Raw genomic sequence first — 12,319 nt, 5'->3', positions numbered from 1 at the left:
GTCCGAAATGCCGGGACGACGGCTACCACTTGGAAAACGCGTCGACCGACCTGGGAAGTGACCACATGATCGTCGAAATACACGTACAGACTCCGGACACCGCGCAGGGCAGTAAGAGAAATTTCAAATGGACCGAGTGGGAAGATTTCAGAAATAAACGAGACCAACAAGAGTCTTCAGGAGATACGATCACGGACATCGAAGCCTGGACCCGCTCGCTGGTTGCAGGAGCCAAAGCGTCAACCAAGACCTTCGAAACCGAGGTCGAAACTGACAAGATGGACAGCCACCTACACTGTAAAAAAAAATGCTCCGCAGTACAGAGAAACCCGCTGGTAATGCGTTGCCGGAGGGTTTTCCGCAACATGAGGTACGGACTAAATGTCAGAAACAGAGACTCCGTATGACGACTGTCACATTCTTGGTAACGGAAAGTTACGCCATGCTATGCACGAGACCGAAATCGTTTCTTCACAACGAATGCTTATGTTTTGTTCTTATTCAAGTTTCCGCAATGTGTATGCATACGTCCTCTGTTCACTCGGAAGTCATTTCATCTAGAGCGGAAATTATCTGTATTGTAATTATGTACTTTCTGTAGTACATGAACATGCGTCTTCGTATAGCTTCTGCCCGCAATGTTCACTGCAGATATAGCCGTCCAGGTGCCGAAGAAATAAGTATTATGTACAAGGCTTTCCTTTACGCATATTATGTAGTGCATACGTACAAAGAATGCAGCTTAGAATGAAAGAGTGGTAAGTGTTTGGGTGAGTACAAGTACATACGTTTTATTTTCATGGCAAACTACACACATTGTACACCTGCACATTGCTGTCGGATCCATCTGAAAAGCATAAAAAAAATCATTTAGTGGTCACACAACACCAAATATAAATTTCACAAATACATTTCAACCATCCGCTATTGAACAATCGGCTTTCGTAGAAGCTTTCAAAAGCCATTCACCGAGAACCAACCCGTTATAATTTATTGCCCAAAATTCATTTCTCATAACAGTAAACAGTAAAAACCACAGGTCCAGAAAGAAGCAGTCAAAATGCGCTTTCCCGGGCGGCACTGTGCGCATGAAAGTCTTTACAGTTGCTTATCATTTTGTGCAAATAGAAAGTAGCTCAGGATGGGGGCCAGATGCAATTCAATGCAGGTGCCTTTCTGTACATAGTACTAAATGCACAGCTTAGCGAGCAAGGAACATTGGTAACATATGAAAAAGGTGGGAGACGCTTGCCGAATTTATCGTCCATCCAATTTGTTATAGGCAAGACAAGACGAAGCGAAAGTCCCGCACTCAGTTTATATCCAGTTCCCGGGCATGCCCGTTGCGGCAGATTATGACGCTTTTTATTATGACACAAACTTAGAATACGGCCCCAGGAAGCACACTTCCCCAAAACCGCATGTTTTCACTCATAGCTTCCATTATCTCAGCATGTGCAAGAAAATGTACTAATATCTGATGTCAGTGAAAATGCAGTCACACGTACCGGAAGCAGCTCACTAAGGCCAATATCTCTGCAGTGTGCCTCACAAGGAACGGATGCTCAAGTTTCAAAAAAGGGCTCTTGGCAGAAATTTAACCAAAGGCCGTTGCCATGTGAACCTTTTCAAAATGATGACCCAGAAAGACGAAGTGTCCTCATGTGTCTGATGCAAAAGAAGGATGAAGGCATGAGTCTTTCTGCTTTTTGAACAGCTGTGATAAGTTTTTTACTGGTACTGCTTGGTGCAGCTTCAGTCTCCTTCTTGACATTTTGTGAAATAATTATATATCTGCGAAAGATCTCGCTAGCAAACATTTTGGCACTAATGGAGAAGCAAAAAGACCCATGTCCTAGGCCTTTTTTTGTGACACTAAAGGAAGGCTTGCCTTTTAGAGTCATTGATTACGAAGAGGTCCATGTGGCAACAAACTTTGAGAGAATTCCTTCAAGGGCTCTTTGTTCTCATGAGGTGCCCTGTAGATATATCACAACACCTCAGTGAGCTTTTACCAGCCCTGCGAGTTCACTGTCACTTGACATCAAGGGTATGTACTTTTCCTCGCCACATGCAGCAATGATGTATATGTCAAGAGAAAGCATAAAAGATTTCTAAGTGCAATTCCAGATTGCTTGCGGAGGAAAGCATAAGAGTGGCCATGCTCAGCTGTTACCTTTGCTTCTTGCTCGAGTTCTACTGTGAGTACTATGTAATGGCAGGTGTCTGCATCAACTCATATTTAACACCCGTCCTGTGCGACCTCCATCTTGCACTACATGACAGGCAACTTTATAACACCCTTCATGCAAAGAGTGTCATCAGGGTCGGTGTGTTCTGTCAGTTTCCTGGTCCTGTGGTTTGTGCTGTTTTCTACTCTTAAATTATTTACTGCCTTCATTCTCCACTCCATGAAGCCTGAATGTGCTACACTGGGCTGCTCCACGCGTCGTGGAGCAGCCCAGTGGCCATTTTTTTTTCATACGTCGGAGGCACTCAGCTCGAAAGCCATGCTTACTATATTCAGCAGACAAGGGTACATGTGAGACACATCATTAATAACTAATTCTCACAGTGGTATCTGGTGCAAGAATATCTAAATACTACTCAATTTTTGCTTAAGTTTTCAGATACACTCTTAGATTAAAAACATAATTTGGCTAGATTAGCAGAAGCACAGCACCAAGGTACTCACCAGTTACCTGAAGCACTGTACACAAGTTCTCGTGCCATCATGAATACAGCACACTGTCCACGTCTTCATAATGCCATGTCACTCCAGCACTTCGGTAGCAAAATTTTCCTTAAAAAAAAAGTTTTGTTTATGTTAGACTGGTCATATTTAATTTTACTATATACTATGTACTTCTCATTGTACTGCCCCAGACTAAAAAATACCAATGAACACGCTTTGAATTATGTCATATGTGATCACCAAATTATGTGATCACCATTATGTGATCACCAATTTGTTCTTAGAAATTCTGATTGAAATAAATCTGACAAAATATTATTTCAGAAAATGTGGCACAAGGAAGAAGGACGCTAGCTAGATAACCTGGACGAATGTTTTCAGTTGCATGCAGCCACCCGGCACCATTGCACACAAAATGTACAATAACGTGGGTTTTACCTTTCCGAATAGAATTTAATGCTGCAAACATTTAAGTAAAAAAATTTCAACCTTCCATTCCGCATAAAGGAAAGAAAATTCCTCTCGTTTTTTCACAAGCCTCTGCAAGTACACAATTCAGTGAATCTACTCTACAAGTACTTGAATCTATCAGCACGAGACAGGGACGAGAAAAGAAACAAAACAAGCACTGACTCGCAACTGAAGTTTATTGAAGTGAACAGAGAGTATACAGAAAAGCCACACGCCACAAACTACACAATTACACATAAGCTACATCACAACATAAGTAAAAGATTGCCCTTAACATTCCTCTCATCTAGACAGTCCAACCCGCTGAATGTTAACGCTATGGGCAGCACACTCACACATTCGTCACCGAGTCATAAGATGTGTCTAGCCTCGATAATTTTCTGGTTAATCTGCTGTGAACGTAGTGCCAAAATGCGTGTTGCCGAAAGGAATGGCTAGCAGCCTTCACATCTCTTGTAATATGCAGATAAGTTACAACCCCTACCAATATCCAAATACCTCTCATGCTCCTGTAGTCTTACATTGATACACATTCCAGTTTCACCAACATAAACCCAACCACATGATAATGGTATGCAATGCATGCAATGGTTGCAAGGCACATATATGTTGCCACGTTTCACTCGACACATGTGCTTTTCCCTAACGAAATTCACAAAATTATTAACAATTTTACAGATTGTAGACAACTTATTAGGGGCCGAACACGCCATTTTTACGTCATACCTTCTGGCCACAGTTTTCAAATTTTGCAACAATCTATGTATGTACAGTAACACAGTCAGTCTTTTGGCATCTCACTGGCTGGCCCCAGCCTGATCATGCCAGTCCCTGCGAAGGGGTTTCAGCTTTTAACATGTTAAAGGGAAGAATGGCACAGCATCAAGTAACGAGGAAAGCAGGACAGCACACCCACGCACAAGTGCCAACCCTGGAGCAGGTACAAAATCCAAGAGTGCGTGCTTGACATTCAGCGTTGACAGTCAAGGAAACGAGGAAACACGGATTTGAACGCTAAAGATTGAACGAGCCCGATCCTTGGCTGCCAACGCTGAATGTCAAGTACACGCTCTTAGATTCTGCATCCGCTCCAAGGATGGCACTTGTGCGTGGGTGTGCTCTCCTGTTGTCCTCGTTACTTGATGCTGCGCCATTCTTATCTTTAGCATGTCAGACCAACTTGCCCAATCTTATATGCTCAGCTTTAACAATTTATCGCACGCTTCTGCAATAGCATGGTTGGGAAATCATGCTTTCATTAGCCTTAAAATCTTCTCTTGGAAACCAGTTGTCACGCTGTAAAAGCATGGCTTCACCAATACCGAGCCTAGACTTGACGACGCAATGCTATCTTTCACTAGCTTAGAATCGTTTGATCAACAGTCAAGTAGCTGCTTAACACTCCTGGGTGAATATCGCTAGCACACATGGCGTGTGCAGAACATCAAGGTAAGGTTCAGAAACCGCAGCTCTTTTTGTTGGGACATTTTCTCCAAGGTAAACTTAAGACAAAGGCCTTGCTCCTTAAACAAGTTCACAATATGTACAGGTCCCACACTATCACAACCTTTGTAAAAGACCAGAAAATCATAGACGTAGCGAAAGATTTCCCCCAGCCCATGCAATTTCTTGGCAATCATTCCTTCCACCCTGCTTAAGAGAATATTGCTTAGCACAGGGGCAGCCTTCGAATCGATACATTTAGCAGACTTTTGAACATATGCCGCACTGCCATACTCCACAAACATGCTCTTCACTTCAAATAAAAGGAGGCAAGTGCCAAAAAAGACTTATGTTACACACCGGTTCCTAAACACGAGCTCATCGTTGTGCTCCGATATACACATTCATAAGCTTTTCACAAGATCTTCATACGGGATAGAATAAAATAGTTCTGCATCGACACTAATCACATGACAATCCACTGGATTGTCATTCTTAAGATACTCAACCACACTGCGAATTGAGTACAAGAAATGGATCTTCAAGATGCAAAGTAGACAGATGCTTTTGCAAATAACCAGAGATAATTTTACATGAATCCTTTAATGAAAATTATCTGAAGAGCATGTTATTGAATAGCATTTATTTGAAGAGCATGTTTGTAGAGTAGCCCAGTGCGGTATGTGTTCTAAAGTCTCGAATATGTAGTGGTTCAAAGGTTGACCTTGTGCTAAGCAATATTTTTTTGAGTAGGGTGGATAGAATAATTGTCCAGAATGTGCATGGGCTGGGGGAAAAATCTTTTGCTATGTCGATGATTTTCTGGTCTTTTATAACGGTTGTGATAGTTCGGGACCTGTACATCTTCTCAAGTTGTTTAAGGAGCAAGGCCTTTATCTCAGGTTTACCTTGGAGCAAATGTCCCAAGAAAAAGAGCTGTGGTTTCTGGACCTTACCTTGATGTTCAGAACACTTCATGTGTGCTGGCGAGTGTTAAGCTGCTACCTGGCTACATATCGACCATTCCAAGCTAGTGAAAGATAGCATTGCACTTTCTAACGCGGTCTCAGAATTGATGAAATTATGCTTTCACAGCATGATGACTAGTTTCCAAGAGCAGATTTTAAAGTTAACGAACGCAGGATTTCCAAACCTTGTTACTGCAAGAGCATATGATAAATTGTTAAAGAAGCTGAGACAGTTTTGCGGTGACCAGCACAATCAGGCTGGGGCCAGCCAGCGAGATGCCAAAAGACCAGTTGTGTTACCATCATCATCATCATCATCATCAGCCCTACTACACCCACTGCAGGGCAAAGGCCTCTCCCATGTCTCTCCAATTAACCCTATCCTTTGCCAGCTGCATCCACCCTTTGCCTGCAAACTTCTTAATCTCATCCGCCCATCTAACCTTCTGCCGCCCCCTGCTACGCTTACTTTCTCTTGGAACCCACTCCGTTACCCTTAAAGACCAGCGGTTATCTTGCCTTCGCATTACATGCCCTGCCCAAGCCCATTTCTTTCTCTTGATTTCGACTAGGATGTCATTAACCCGTGTTTGTTCCCTCACCCACTCTGCCCGCTTCCGATCTCTTAACGTTACACCTATCATTTTTCTTTCCATGGCTCGCTGCGTTGTCCTTAACTTAAGCTGAACTCTTTTCGTTAGCCTCCACGTTTCTGCCCCGTAGGTGAGTACCGGTAAGATTATGCTGTTGTACACTTTCCTCTTGAGGGAAATTGGTAAACTGCCACTCATGATCTGCGAGAATTTGCCATATGCGCTCCACCCCATTCTTATCCTTCTAGTTATCTCCCTCTCATGATCCGGATCAGCTGTCACTACCTGCCCCAAGTAGACGTATTCCGGCACAATTTCTAGGCTCTCGCTGCCAATTGTGAACTGTTGTTCCCTTGCTAGGCTGTTGAACATTACCTTGGTTTTCTGCATGTTAATTTTTAGACCCATCGATCTGCTCTGCCTGTCTAACTCGTTGATCATGATTTGCAGTTCACCTCCTGAATGACTCAGCAAGGCAATGTCATCAGCAAATCTCAGATTATTTAGGTATTCTCCATTTATTCTTATTCCCAACTGTTCCCAATTCAGGCCTCGAAATACCTCCTGCAAACATGCGGTGAACAGCATTGGCGAGATCGTGTCTCCTTGCCTGACGCCCTTCCTTATTGGAATTTTATTGCTGACTTTATGGAGGACTATAGTAGCTGTGCAGTTGCTATATATATCTTCCAGTATTTTGACATAAGGCTCTTCTACCCCCTGATTACGCAATGCCTGTATGGCTGCTGAGGTTTCCACTGAGTCGAATGCTTTCTCGTAATCAATGAAAGCTATATATAGAGGTTGGTTATATTCTGCGCATTTCTCTATCACCTGATTGATGGTGTGAATATGATCTATTGTAGAATATCCTTTACGAAAGCCTGCCTGATCATTTGGTTGATTAAAGTCTAACGTTGCCCTGACTCTATTAGCGATTATCTTAGTAAATACTTTGTAGGCAACGGATAGTAAGCTGATCGGCCTGTAATTTTTCAAGTCCTTGGCGTCTCCCTTCTTATGAATTAAGATAATGTTTGCATTCTTCCAAGCTTCTGGTACAGTCGAGGTCATAAGGCATTGCGTATACAGGGTGTTACCGTATGTGTTACCGTATGTACATAAATTGTCGCACAATTTGAAAAATGTGGCCAGAAGGTATGATGTAAAAGTGGCTTTCTCGGCCCCTAATACGTTGTCTAAAGAATGTAAAATTTTAAGAATAATTCTGTGAATGTGGCTCGAGAAAAGTACACGTGTAGAGTGAAATGTATATGTACCTTGTAAAATGAATGTGGTATCAAATATTATTATCTTGTAGTCTGGTTTACGTAGGTGCAACTGGAAGGTGTATGAATGTAAGACTACAGGAACACAAGAGGGTAGGGGCTTGGCTAGGTGGTTGAGGTAACTCTGCTGTACACTGCACGGGATGTGAAGTCTGCTACCCTTTCCTTTTGGCAACACGCATTTTGGCAGTAAATTCAGAGAGATTAAATGAGAGATTATCGAGGCTATACACATCTTATGACTCCGTGAAGAATGTGTGTTTTGTCTATTGTGTTAACACACAATGAGTTGGACTACCTCGATCAGGGAAATGTTGAGGGCGATTTTTGACTCATGTTGTCCTGCATGCTTACCTGTAACTACATGGTTTACGGTATTGCTTGGCTTTTTATATATTCCCTGTTCACGCCAATAAACTTTAGTCGCGAGTCAGCACCTGTCTTGTCTCCTTTCTCATCCCTGTCTTTCGCGCTGGTGGATTCACCGCAATGGCTCACCTCTGCAGAAATCCAAGGCATGACATTTTCCTCTTCACACTCGTGGTTCAGCGCATAATATGGCAAAGGCTTTTCAATTCCAAGGAAAGTTCATGGCTCCATTGAACACTGCCTCCTGCTTACAAGACACAGAGCAGCAATCATTGTAGATTCGACCTGTGACACAAAGAGCAAAGTTTTAGTTTGAGTGGACTAAACTAGGAAAGGAGCACAATATATCTATAGCCAAATAACTGAACTGAAAGAAATAGAGGGTAGTGTAATAGTGAACATACTGATATATTGCAAGTGAGATATATGCATAATATATTGCAATATCCAACACTGCTACCATTGCCTTAGCCAACTACTTCATAAATAACAATAAATGCACTATCACAAAAATACTGATAACGTACTATTAGTGTTAATAGTAGCAGTGCAGGTTCCATGAACTAAAAAGGGCCCAGTGCTGACTGTCGTTCCCACAGCAGCCCTGTGACCAATGGCCGGTGTAAAGGAAAGAGGAGGAATGACTGAAAAGAGAAAGAGCCAGGGGGAAGGAAAATAGGTATAGAAGGGCTTAGGATATCATAGGCAAATAAGGTTGTTTAGACAGTGAGCACAAAATAAACATTACCACACAAGTAAAGACATACAAGACCAAACATATATATCATTGTGCAGAGTGGCAAACTTGATGCCATTTAGCCCAAAATATGTTTTCAATAAAGTGATTATAATTATTAATAGAACAACTGACCGAGTGAAACCATAACAGGGATGAACAAGGAAGTTGTTAATATTCTGGCAGAAATTAAAAGAAGAAAATGGATCTGGCCAGGGCATACAATGCAGAGAATGAATCACCAATGGTATCTTAGGGCAACAGAATGAATTTGATGAATTTTAATGGCACAAGGGCATCTGTGGCCAAAGAGTGCCTTAGCACAAGTTAATTTCGTCTACTCAAGGTGAAATCAGAGACCCATTTCCCAAGCATTTCATTCCAGATAAGCTGAGCACCACGCCAGGAAACAGCTTGTGCATTGTATCGCAACAAAATGAATTTCACCCTAAGGAAAATATAGCAGGAGATAGCTGATTATAAGCTCACTAGATAAGATTAGGTGACTTCTGATAGTGTGGCATGTAGCTGGTGCAAGACACAGATAATTAAACTGGAAAAGGCCATTGTCCTGAGGTGAATGTAAACTAAGCAATGAGGATAATGAAATTCGCTACACTAGAGCTGTTAAGAATCAGCTCAAGTTCCATGCTTCAAGATGATGCAAGTTTGCTCAGTGAAAAAAAATAAGTTCACCCAAGAATTGGTATCTTGGTGGTATCAGGCTGCAGGTGCAGATGAATTAATCCTGCCTCAGAGAAGAGCTACATAGAGCACAAAACATTTTAGGCCAGTCCTACACTGACAGCTGTTAATAACTATTTTAAAACTGTTTTTCATTGCACAAACAATAATACCGAGTTTGTGTTGGTCATGTGATTATGTTACTGAGGCTCTCCTAAAAATTCTAGCCAGAGCTAAAATACAAGCTGTCTCAACTAAGTTTTTATATCAACAATGAGAACATAAACTCATGCAGATTTTTCAAGTAGAAGTTTTATTCTTCATGACGTGCCCTACAAATTTTAAATTATACTTAAAAGTAATAGAGTAGAGTGCTTGTGCCAAAAATACTAAACCTCAACAACAAAGAGAACACAAGATAAAGGCAACAACATATTGCCCAAAATTTAAATGTTTGACAGAACAAATATGAAAAGAAAACCTCTCCACAACTGGAACAAAACAGCGTGATACCGAGCACACATTTGAAAATTGTTTCATCCAAATCCCCAGTCTGATGCTCCAGCACTCTTCAGCCAGCATGTCATGAAATGTACCATAGTTCTGGTAGCTGTAAAGAGTATACAGCTGATCCGGCATTTTGATATGTGAACAGTAACCCTCAATGACCACCAGGCTGAATACTTTCAAGAGGCTGTTCTAGTAACAAGACTGCAGTGAAACACTCAGCAAGTTATGCTGGCGTAATAATGCAAACCGTTAATCTGAGAGTTCGCTACCACGCAACTCTGTAGTAACTCCTAAAGTGTTGCAATCGAATGAAAAAAAGGACTGCCTATTATATAAACAAAAGTCAAGAGGCTGCAATGCAAGGCCACGACAGAAGTGCTGCAATACAGCAATAGCGATACAATGTACACTTTAAGCAACACAATGAAACATGATCTTTTATCCTTAATTATCAGAATTTAAGTATTTGTTTTCCTTGCTCTCTTGCAAAATTAAGTTTAGATCGTGAAAGCACTCAAAAAGACAAGGATACAGAAAGAGATTTCCACACAGTGCACTTACTTCCAGTGTCTTTTTGAGCACATCCACTATCTAAACATGGTAACCCAACTAGTCTAAACACTGTCGTTATTCCAAAATTAAGCCTTTCACAAAGTGGGAGCCCCTTTCTCCATACAAGGTGCACCATAACTAATCCAACACTTTTTTCATGATATGTTTTCTCTGAGAATAAACACTGTTTGAAGATTTTGCAATAGTACTTGTCTTTTCAATTCTACGAATGTATCATGCAAGTGTTCAATGAAATGACCATCTGCCTATCTTGACCATTGCTCAAAATCAGGGTATAATGCACCATGAAGGGCAGGCTCTGCTTGATTTTTATGTTTTCCTAATGAAGCATGTACGTGCAACCCTTCTGCTGGCTTGTATGCAGCAGGTTTGTCTAGCTAGGCGAACTGTGGTTTTGCTATAAAGATGAAATGGTACTTTGGAAGTGAATGGTTTTCTAAAATGCATTTAACATACATACCGGGGCTTTAACAGCACCTGGTGTAAGCAACATCAGTGGGGGAACCGCAGGAGTGGCCTAGTGGTCCGAGCATCTGCCTCGCAAGCAGGAGGTGCGGAGTTCGATCCCCAGTGCCACCGGCTAACCAGCGGTGATACAATGGGTCGTTTCAATGGCCAGTTTAAAACTTGAAATAACCATGCTGCAATATATACAAAAAATGATTTGTGTGCTCTCTCTTACATGACATAGTTAATCATATCATAGTGTTGGTAGTACACAAAATGCATGTGTGGAACATATACATGCACTGTTTTTGTTCACATCTTACCTGCTATGTGCTGTTATGGCAGGTTATGTGCTGGGAAAGCAACAGCTAGTGAGCAATGTGGTGTTGCAGCCTTTCTTCTGGTGGAATTTGAATCATGTGAGGTGCAGCTGAAAGAAATTGTTTCATACATAAGTATATTTCATGTAACACAACAAAAAGTGCACAGCCCCATCATGAGTTGTGGTTTAAACTAACAGCGAGTTTTTTACTACTCTATTTAACATATGATGCAAGTCAGTGATGCTGGAGGCACAAAACTAAATACTGTGAGGTAACAAGAGCTAATATGGACAATCATGCCTTTAAGAGATATTGTCAATATATATTTTCCTGAATGAACTAAAGTTATCCTTAGAAGCATTCAGAGGAAGATAATTTTGCTAAATGCCTTTTGCCAGAATAGGCCTTTTATGAACCAGTTGCAAATGAAAAGAATAACTTTAAGACCATGCTATGCATGCTCTAACGCCAAAGTAGTTGCATACAAGCAGTATACTATGCCCCTAGTTTTATGGTGGGCCTGTACTGCACAATTTTCATGCAAGGTAGTGGAAAGTATGTGCCGTGAAACAGACCTCTGCTTGCTGAAACTGGCAAATAAGTACTGGGTTTTTAAGGCAGGAAAGAAGTTACATAGTTCCTTCTGCAGGTTTTGAACTTCAGGTTAGTTATTCGAAAAATATCAATCCCTGAACTGCAATGATTGAAGTTTTTAGCAAATAACATTTCCATTGTAACAGTGGAAACGCTCTTTTATTTGAGGAACGATTTTTCAAAAGCCTGCGTTTCATGGTGGCTGTCAAGTAGCCGTGATAAAGAGAAACCAGTCACGACACACAACCAAGCCCCCGTAGCACATTTTCAACTATACCCTCATGATATAGCTTTAAAGTAAGTGTTAAGCAATACAAATACAAATCCCTTGATTTCCTTCATGATTTATCACTGGTGTATACATACAAAGATAACCGTACAAGATGTGGAGTGCATGGTACAGAGAGAGTAGGCAGATGGTTTCTTGACACTCAAAAAGTGAACAAGGGAAGGAAAAATCTCAGGGTGCTTGCCGTTTCGACAAGACAACTTGTTTTCGTCTGGGGTCAACATATACAGAGGAAACTTAGAATCAAGTACAGGGTTGTCCACTCTTAGTGCGAACACGCGAGCACATGGCTGTGCTCTTTGGGCCACTGTGTCTGACATTGCCACACATCGAAG

At 41.5% G+C, this 12,319-nt stretch overlaps 1 long non-coding RNA gene across 4 annotated transcripts; it reads right to left on the bottom strand.

The window, feature by feature from the left end:
- Positions 1 to 457: 457 nt before the first annotated feature.
- Positions 458 to 10,902, bottom strand: LOC144100777 (uncharacterized). Of its 4 annotated transcripts, none has more exons than XR_013307847.1 (4): positions 10,792 to 10,902; positions 7,958 to 8,072; positions 2,696 to 2,803; positions 458 to 847 (listed from the first exon to the last, which is right to left on the bottom strand). It is a non-coding gene; the product is annotated as an uncharacterized LOC144100777 (long non-coding RNA). The 4 variants fall into 4 exon arrangements; XR_013307846.1 differs by lacking the exon at positions 10,792 to 10,902 and adding an exon at positions 8,356 to 9,291; XR_013307845.1 differs by lacking the exon at positions 10,792 to 10,902 and adding an exon at positions 8,356 to 9,290 and having other exon boundaries at positions 459 to 847; positions 7,958 to 8,075.
- Positions 10,903 to 12,319: the final 1,417 nt, after the last annotated feature.

This window comes from Amblyomma americanum, chromosome 8, assembly GCF_052857255.1.
Source record: "Amblyomma americanum isolate KBUSLIRL-KWMA chromosome 8, ASM5285725v1, whole genome shotgun sequence".
Lineage (NCBI taxonomy): Eukaryota > Metazoa > Arthropoda > Arachnida > Ixodida > Ixodidae > Amblyomma > Amblyomma americanum.
This window is presented reverse-complemented; position numbering and strand designations above follow the sequence as displayed.